This window comes from Phoenix dactylifera, unplaced genomic scaffold, assembly GCF_009389715.1.
Source record: "Phoenix dactylifera cultivar Barhee BC4 unplaced genomic scaffold, palm_55x_up_171113_PBpolish2nd_filt_p 000524F, whole genome shotgun sequence".
Classification (NCBI taxonomy): Eukaryota; Viridiplantae; Streptophyta; class Magnoliopsida; order Arecales; family Arecaceae; genus Phoenix; species Phoenix dactylifera.
The window spans coordinates 9363-18724 of NW_024067935.1; positions in this window are offsets into that span (position 1 = coordinate 9363).

Consider the following 9362-nt stretch of genomic DNA (forward strand, 5'->3'; position numbering starts at 1 on the left):
ATATGGGTATAAGTTTGGCCCTCTGACCTGAGACCGCAACCTGTGACTAGCAAGCAACTCATTGTACTTTGGTACCGGACTACCTGAATTTCTAATTCAGTGACGGAAGGTCACTGGGTGCAGTCAAATACTTGCATAGTCAGTTGTGAGTCGAGATGAAATTGATCCCTCCTGAAAACAAGAGATAATGTCTTGTGATTAATTTAGCAAAACCTTGGCCAGGGTAATCCCAGTGAGGAGTCACGGGATATCTAAAGTTAATCACATAATGGATGTACTAATTATAGGGTTGACAGTGAGCTCTAAGTCATCCTGGCATTAGGAGTCAAAGGGATTAAATTATACAGTAACCATAGTTCAGGATTTCAGAATATTTGCTTCGCATATATTCGGCCTATCCGGACGTCGGGTACCATTGCTAGATGGTCACATCGATTAGTGTAGGAAGTCGTTCCTATACTACCGGCTTAGTTTCGAACCTATGAGGTCACACGCATAGAAGTTTTCTGATTGATCAAGAAGGCTGATGAATGATTAAGAATCATTCAGGGATAATTTGGTCAATTTGATTGGCAAATTATCTTATAAAATAATTAAAGTAATTATTGGAGGATTAATTAGTAATTAAATTATTAATAAACTCAATTTGATTGAGTAATTGAGCTAAGGATGAGCGAAATTGAATTGGATTCAACTTTGGGCTCAATCAGGGTTTTAACCTGATTGGATTAGGTCAGAACCAAAAGGACTTAAGCTGATCAAATTAATTTTAAATTAATTTGTTCTTAATTGAGGATTGACCTAATTGGATTAGGTTCAACACAAAGTAATTAATTCAATTTGATTGAGTTTGGATGAGCCAAAAATTGAATTGGATTCAATTTGAGCTCAATCAGGGTCTAACCTGATTAGATTGGGTTCAACCAAATTGCTTTGTTTTAATCTGAATTTGACCAAATTTGATTAGGTGCAATCCAAGAGGATTAGGCTCAGATGATGTGGCAATTAGTGGTGACATGGAATTGGATTTCATGAATTTTAAATAAACCAAAATTATTGCATGGCGCATGGACCCATTGCTTGACACATGGCGACATTGTTTGTTGTTTGAATTTGAATTCAAACATTAAGCAATATATTAAATAATTTCATACATCAAATAACTTCTCTAGCTAGCGTGTGAACCTCTGAATTATTTAAATTCGAATTTCAAAGAATGTTCTTTTTAAATAAAATATTGATTGTAAGTATTTTATACTTTTATACACTAATTACTAGTACATACATAATATATAAAAACAAAATGAAATATATGCGAGAAGAGGAAGAAAAATTCTGCCGCATGGATTTCAAATTCCTCCCCTCTTGCACATGTGTTTAAAATTTGAATTTAAATCAGATTTGGTTGAGATCTGATTTGGGTTGTTCCTATTCCATTGCATGCGCCAACTAAAGGATGTTTTCTGAAGATAATTTTTGAATTTTGAATGAAATTCGGAGGCCATTAAAAGGGGTCAAACATGGGCGCCGGCAAATCATCCATTGCAGCCTTCTTCCTCACACGCCTCCTCCTCCTCTTCTTCTCCATTTTAGATAGGGTTTTCAGGGTGAATTTCTAAAAGATTCAAGATCAGATCTGAGTTCTCTACTTTCCTTACAAACCTCATCTCCATCTGCTTCAAGACGATTGATCAAGAGTTGATTGAATCTCGGCGAGCAGATTTCAGCTTTTAAGTGTTCTGCAGCTGCTAGCACTATTGCGGAATAAGATCCTTCAGGGCTTCGTGTGTACTTCTCGTAGAGGCCATTCGTGTGTGTGGCTGCGAAGTCAAGGATCAGATCCACAACTTTCATCCATCATAAAAGGTATTAATCTAGCATTAATCATTTATTATGGTGTCAAGGTCTAGGTCCGATTTTTCGAGGTTTTACCCTCTTTTGGGGCTCCTCACGGAGATATCTCCAGAATCCATTCGATGGATATTCGGAGATTAATTTGAATAGAGTTCTTAAGTTTCAGATCTGATAGTTAATCATGCATAAAAGTTTTAGCATAATTGTTTAAACGATTCCGGCATAATCCTATGTGTTCTTAATGTGCTGATTTCTAGATTTGATCTTGTAAACATGCATGAATTAAATTGTTTGATTTATTTTTTCGCTGCGTTTTTTAAACTTAAAAAGAACTACGTGTGGCTTGATCCCTCTTATGAAGGGGTATATAGGCATCCCGATCAGGTTCAGCCATGGTTTTCCAAAAAAAAAAAATTCAGCATGCTAAACACCGAAGAACCTAGGATGCACTTTCAGGATTTATATTTTTTAACCACTTTCTTTAGTTCACTATTTTCTTTAATTAATTTTTCAGTTTCATGATTATTAGATAGTTTTGATTTTTCTACCATAAGAATCTGATTTTCATTCTTTAATATTTTATGTTTGTGAATTAGTTTCTTATGTTTTTCCTTTAGGTCTAGAAAAGCATCATGTAATTTTATCTACTGTAAAATCACAATCAAGTTCAGCATCTACTTGATCGTCGTTTGCCATGTAGCACACTTGAGCTGTATGTTGCTGATCTTCCTCTTCTGAACTAGATTCCTCACTCTTACTCCATTCAGCCATGAGAGCTTTCTTTTTGAGTTTTCTTGCCATCCATTTCAATTGTGGACAATCTATTTTGAAGTACCCGGGCTTATTATATTCATAACAGATTGGCACTTCTCTTTCTTTTTCTTTGTCTTTACTCTTTTCTTTGCTTGTGTTGCCTTTAGAGAATGGCTTTCTTTTGTGAAATCCTTTCTTGTTTCTTATGAACTTTCTATACTTCTTGGCAAGCATTGCTGCTTCTTCTTTATCATACCCTTCTTCATCATCGGACTCATCCGACTCAGTATCTTCTTTGGGGATTGTGGACTTCAAGGCAATTGTCTTCTTTTTCTTGCCTTCTTCTTCCAAATTTTGCTTCATTGTTAGCTCATGGGTCATGAGGGACCCTAGAAGTTCTTCTAACTGTAGAGTGTTGAGGTCCTTGGCCTCTTGAATAGTAGTTACCTTGGCCTTCCACATCCTTGGAAGAGACCAAAGAATTTTCCTCACCAATTCAGAGTTAGTATATGATTTACCTAAGCTCTTAAGATCATTTATAATGTCTGTAAACCTAGTGAACATCTCAATTATAGGCTCAATAGACTCCATTTTAAACAATTCATATTTATAAACTAGCATATTTATTTTTGACTCTTTTACTTGATTAGTTTCCTCATGTGTGACTTCTAACCTATCCCAAATTTCCTTAGCTGAATTACAAGTTGATATCCTATTAAACTCATTTGCATCAAGTGAGCAATAGAGGACATTCATGGCTTTGACATTTAGTTGAGCCATCCTCTTATCATTATCATCTCATTCTTTTTGTGGCTTAGGGATGACCATGCCATTTAAGCTAATGGTGGGTATGTGTGGTCCTTCGACTATGATTCCCCATATATCATAGTCTAGTGCTTGTATGAATATTTTCATTCGTGCTTTCCAATATGTGTAGTTAGTGCCATTAAATAAGGATGGTCTATTTGTTGATTGTCCCTCGGATAGAGAGCTACCTATGTGAGTTGTCATGATCTTTGGTTCTTGATTGTTGGATCAATAATTAATACAAGAGCTCCTGCTCTGATACCACTTGTTGCCCAAAGTGACAACCCAAGAGGGGGGGCATGAATTGAGTTTTCTAAATTCTTTCGATCTTAACTCTTCTTAATGGATGTGTGTCTGTGATTTAGTTAGTGTCAAGTGTGTATGTGAAATTGAAAACACAAACAAGATAGTACAAACATACAAGAAGTATAGTAGTTCGGTGCACCCCACGGCATCTACATCCACTCCCCAAGCGTCCCCTTGGAAATTCACTATAATCCCTCGGATTACAGTTGGATTGTTTTCCGGGCTCACAATCTAAAAATCTTTACAATTGGTTTTTCGGGCTCACCAAAAACCTATGTTGGTTTTTCGGGCTCACTAGTAACTTATTCCGTTGGTTTTACGGGCTCACCAACAAACATTACAACAATATTAAGAACACAAAAAACAATGCTCCTAAATGAGCATATAAATCAAATTTGCACTAAGGAGAAAAAAAGAAAGATATTATCTCTTTGAAGACGCTTTTCTTTTCTTCGCTGAGATTGCTTCACTCTTCAAGGTTTGGTGGAGCTCTTGATTTCTCTTTAAATGTGCTCAACCACCTTCTTCTGACTTTGGAATGAAGCAAATTGATGAAACACTTGAAAACTAGGGTTTTCACTTGAATGCTCTTTTAATTGTAAAAGATTCTTTCCATTGATGAATAGTGCCCCTTAAATACTTCTCCAACCTCTAATAGTACCTCTCTAACTGTTTGAATGGAGAAACTAGCCGTTTCTAGCCGTTAGAGACTCAAAAAGTACTTCTGCAGAACTAATTGTTATGTTGTCAGTCGTGCTGGGGTCAACCCAAGCAAATCTAGGGTCGACTCAAGTTACTGTTCCTCAGACTGGGGTCGACTCAAGTTTTTTTAGGGTCGGCTCCGGCTGCAGTGGGGTCGACTCAAACTTTTCTGGAGTCGACCCTCTCAGGGTTTCCAGAGAGTTGTCTTTCCGTCATTCTGGGATGGGGCCGACTCAGCTTCTCTTGGGGTCAACTCAAGCTTCAGTGGGGTCGACTCAATCTTTTCTGGGGTCGACCCTCTTAGGTGATGACCCAAAGATTGATTTAAAGATTGATTTTGATGATCACAAAACCTTGAAGTATAAATACTAATGTTTGTGTTGCAAGGAGAAAGATATTTATTTTGCAAGGAACATAGCAAGTTGGAAGAATACAAGAAGGCCTCCAAAGCTCTAAAGAAAAGTTGGAAGAAAGCTACAATTTATTGGCCCAAGTTTCAAGTTTAAAGTATTCAAGTTGGAGGAGCAAATTCTAAAGAAAAATTCAAAAGAATAGTTTTCGAGTCGACTCCTCGAAAATTAGAGTCGACTCCGATACATGCCGAGTCGACTTCCGACATTTCCGAGTCGACTCAAAAGAGTAATAGAGGAAAGACAGAACAATGAATTTTAGACCCTGCAACCGAGCCGACTCCAGAGGACCACGAGTCGACTCCGAAGTGAGGCGAGTCGACTCCTAATTGTGCAAGAGTCGACTCCCAGAGAAAAGCAAGGCAAAAAGTCAGAGAGACAATTTCGGACACTGAGAGCCGAGTCGACTCCCGCAAAGTCCGAGTCGACTCCGAGGCAGTTCAACTCCAAAGACAGAGGATCAGTTTTCGGGCTCTGAGAGCCGAGTCGACTCGAAGAGAATCTGAGTCGACTCGAGGAAGAAAATCAGAAAGTATGTCCTCTGGATTCCTGAGAATGAGCCGACCCCCAAGTGCCCGAGTCGTCTCCAGCTATTGGCGAGTCGACTCCAGTTTGGACCGAGTCGACCCGAGGACAAGGCATGCACATTAATTCAAATTTGGAACAGTGGCCGAGTCGTCTCCAGTCAAGCACGAGTCGACTCCTGCAACAGGCGAGTCGACTCCTGATCGCGCGAGTCGACTCCGATCCCAACGGAAATATTGTCAGGAGGTACAGACTGTGTCCAACGGCTCTATTTTCGTCTCTAACGGCTAAATTCTTGTTTCCACGCCATCTAAAGCTATAAAATCAAGAGGAGAGCTAGGGGAGAAGATATGGAAGTGGGAGAGAACATTTAGGAAAGAGATTTCAAAGAGATTACAAGAAAAATCTTCCAAAAGCACAAAAGGGCCATTCAAAGCAAAATAAAGAAAAGAAGAGCATCCAAGTGAATCCCAAAGCTTCCTCTCCATCCGTGTGCTGCCTCGGTGATCCTCTACTTCGTGCAAAATCAGAAGAGGGTCAAGTAAAGAAGAAGCCGAGTTCCTCCATCTACAAATTTGTTTCAGGGCTTCATCTCTTTACTTTACTTATTTATATTTGCTATATTTGCTTATTTGAGAAGCTTGTATTTGATTTAAACTCTTGCTCTATTATCTTGTAACTTGATTCAATCAAGGGATTATGGATTTTGTATCATCATATGTGAAATGCAAGTGGGATTTCATGAGAGGCCCAAATAAGTTTAGCCTAAAAGAAAAGATTCGGGATGATTAAGTAGGCTCCTGAGTAAGTTAATCTAGAATCTTTTAATTATCGAAGCTTAGAATAAATATCAACTTGTATAATGGAATTGTCAAAGGAAACTAGAATTGGCTTAGTTCAAATTTGGATCTAGAATATGATTACTTGATCATATGATGGTACAAATACGGCAACTATCTCAAGGGTTAATCATGACCTAGTGTACTTGGAAAGCAAGGATAAAATTTTGCTTGGATATTATAAAAAAAATGTTGATGATCTAGGATCATTAAGAAATTTTGGAAAATATTGATCAGAGTTGCACAACGAAAGTATGATGGACTGAGTCAATTTAAACTGGTCAAAAATATTGACTGTGTTATGTGAAAGACTATGTTGTTCAATAATGAAAGATTTTGTTAATAAGGGAAGGTGAATACTATTAATTCTCAGGTCAATCATGATATGATTATATTATTTCTTGGATAGACTTTGCTATTTTTGGGTATGCTAAGAAAAAATTGAGTATATCATGACCAGGATTGGTTGATTATTAATTAAATACAGACTAATTTGTTAAGTATCTAAATAAACCATGCATTATTTGCTCCCATATTATGATTTATAAGTTCAAGTTAAAAGCTTTGTGGCATATTGAATCATGGTATTAATACTTTGCCTTCTTAGACTTGCTTTTGTTATTTGATGCAAATCATTTTTGAGATAGATCGTTGCTATCTAATGATCATCAGTACATGTTCATTTTGTGAATCATACTCTTAGCAATATAATGATTTGACTCTAAGATTGGTTATTCTCCTTTGAGGGATCAGCACACTACCATGATAAGTGTATGAGATCTATTTCATTTCAAATTCTATCCCAAACACAACTAATATTAATCAATTCTATTGTGAATTGATCCTAATCCGATCTCGAGTGAATATGCATCAAGATGATAATTTCAATATGAGATTTTAGTTAGTCACTTATCTAGTGCTATCCTTACGAGTCTATATGAAATTTTTGATAATTGATCCAAAGTTATCTATCACACTACTTTTGATCGAGAAGAATGAGATCTTGGATTTATATTACTCAATGAGCTGAGCATCTTTAAATTTGAAAGGCATAGATCTCTCAAATTTCGAGAAAGAAATTTTTTAGGGGGGGAGAGAATGTGAGATACGGGGCTGAAGTCGGCAGCCCCAGCCGACTTCAGCCCCATTCCCCGTTTGGAAGGGGCTAGAGTAGGGGATCGCAGATGCGATCCCCTCCGGCTTCTTCGGGCACAGCGAGGGCGGGGTGCCGCGGGCGTTACGCGGCAGCCCCGTGGTTGTTCCGCGGCCACCCTACGGCCGCACGAGCGGCCGTTGATTTCGCCTCACTACCACGATTTTCACAGCGGGGAGCCGTTGAAGTGGGGTTATAAAACCCCCCTTTCCTCCTCCCTTGGATCCTCCACCGAGCACCTTCTCTCCTCCCCCCTCTCTTCCCTGCTTCTCCTTCTTCTCCGGTGACCGCATGCGCCACTTCAATCGAGTTCAGCCACCCCGGGGAGCCAAGCTCCTTTGATTTTCTTATTCCCCTATTTTTTTGATCTAGTTTGGCCATTGGAAACCCCACCGCCGTCGCCGCTGCTAGCTGCCGGATCGAGCCACCTGCGGCCGGGATCCACCGCCTTCGTCGACCGCCGATAAGCCCCTTCTTTTTCTCTTTATTCTGTTGCTAAACATCCTTGAGTTCTTCCCTTTGTTTTGGCCCCAAACCGAGACCATGCTCGGTTTTCATGCCCGTTGCCACAGCGACCGCCGGCCACCACTGTGGTCGGTTGGCCGTCGACCGGGCGACGGCCCCCGACAGCCTAGGCTGGCCACCTAGGCCGACCACCCTGCTGATCCCCCTTCCTCTCCTGTTCTCCCATCTCCCCTGTCCATGGAGAGCTCGGTGAGGAAGAAGGCCCATGTGGGCCGAACTGGGCCAAGCTTGGGCCCGATTCACTGTGGGCCCAACTTGAGCCCAGTTGAAACCCGAACCCAAAATCTGGAATCCAAACCGGAAACTCGGAAATCCGAAACCCAAAATCCGAAATCCGAAACCCGAAATCCGAAACCCGAAACCCAATAATATTATTTTTGATCTAAAATTAATAAAGAAATTAATTAAATGTAACAGGTGAACCCGATCCGCCTACCTGAAGTAGGAGTTAAGCGAGAAGAGGTAAGTAACTTAATGCTTCAAAGTGCATTTTTCAAATTATTTAATAAAATAACTATCAGTGGATTAAATTTCGAAATATGATTTGCATTTAGTAAAATGGGTCTGGCATGTTTAAATTTCATCTGAAAATTTTGTTATATGCTCTTAAATTCGTAAACTATGACTGGTTAATTTATGAAATATGTTTATATATATATGCATTCTCAGCATGGCTATGATCTGTTCTGTTCTGTTCTGGCCCCGCCAATGGGGATTATACGTTGGACCTGTCGACTTGTAATCTGTGAGGAATCGGTTTCGACACCACACCGTCGGTGATTAGAATAGTGGTTTCTGGACACCGTTGCCACTGGTGACTAACAATAGTGGTTTCTGGTACTCTGTGCAACCCATGCCACTGGGTTACGTGACCGTCGCCTATTATGTTGAGAATCTGGTATCAGAGTTTTTGAAAAAATAATAATAAGTTTTGAAAACAGTAAAACGATGTTATTTATGATTTATTCCATACATTATCCTGTATTTTGATTTGATATGCTCTGACCCCGCTTTGGGGTATTTGTTGCTTACTGGGCTAGTGTAGCTCATTATTTTATTTTCTCTGTTTTTCAGATCCAGAGGCTTGATCGCACGGGATTGGAGAGTGCGTTAGATTTTCCGACGATTCCTTCAGTTATGGGTCCTTTAGTTAGATTAGCTTGGACACTTGAATTATGCTGGCATATGCTATTTTGAAGACTGCTTTTGACCAACTTAAATATTTATGTCATCTTTAAACATATGTAATTTCTTCGATAGAATCAGCTGCCTTGCACGCATGTGCGGCCCGCCGTGCGGGCATGCGGCGTCTGCCGCGTTCTGGGCTCGGGGCGTGACATGGTCATATACTGCATTTTGTAAATTTGTTGATGGGATTTGTTCCATCCTTTGATTATATCTTCTTTCTCCTCTGCCTAACTCCTCTCCCATGTCCTTCCCAATCATATGGAGGATGTCAATATATATGAGGAAATCACGTGTCCAAAC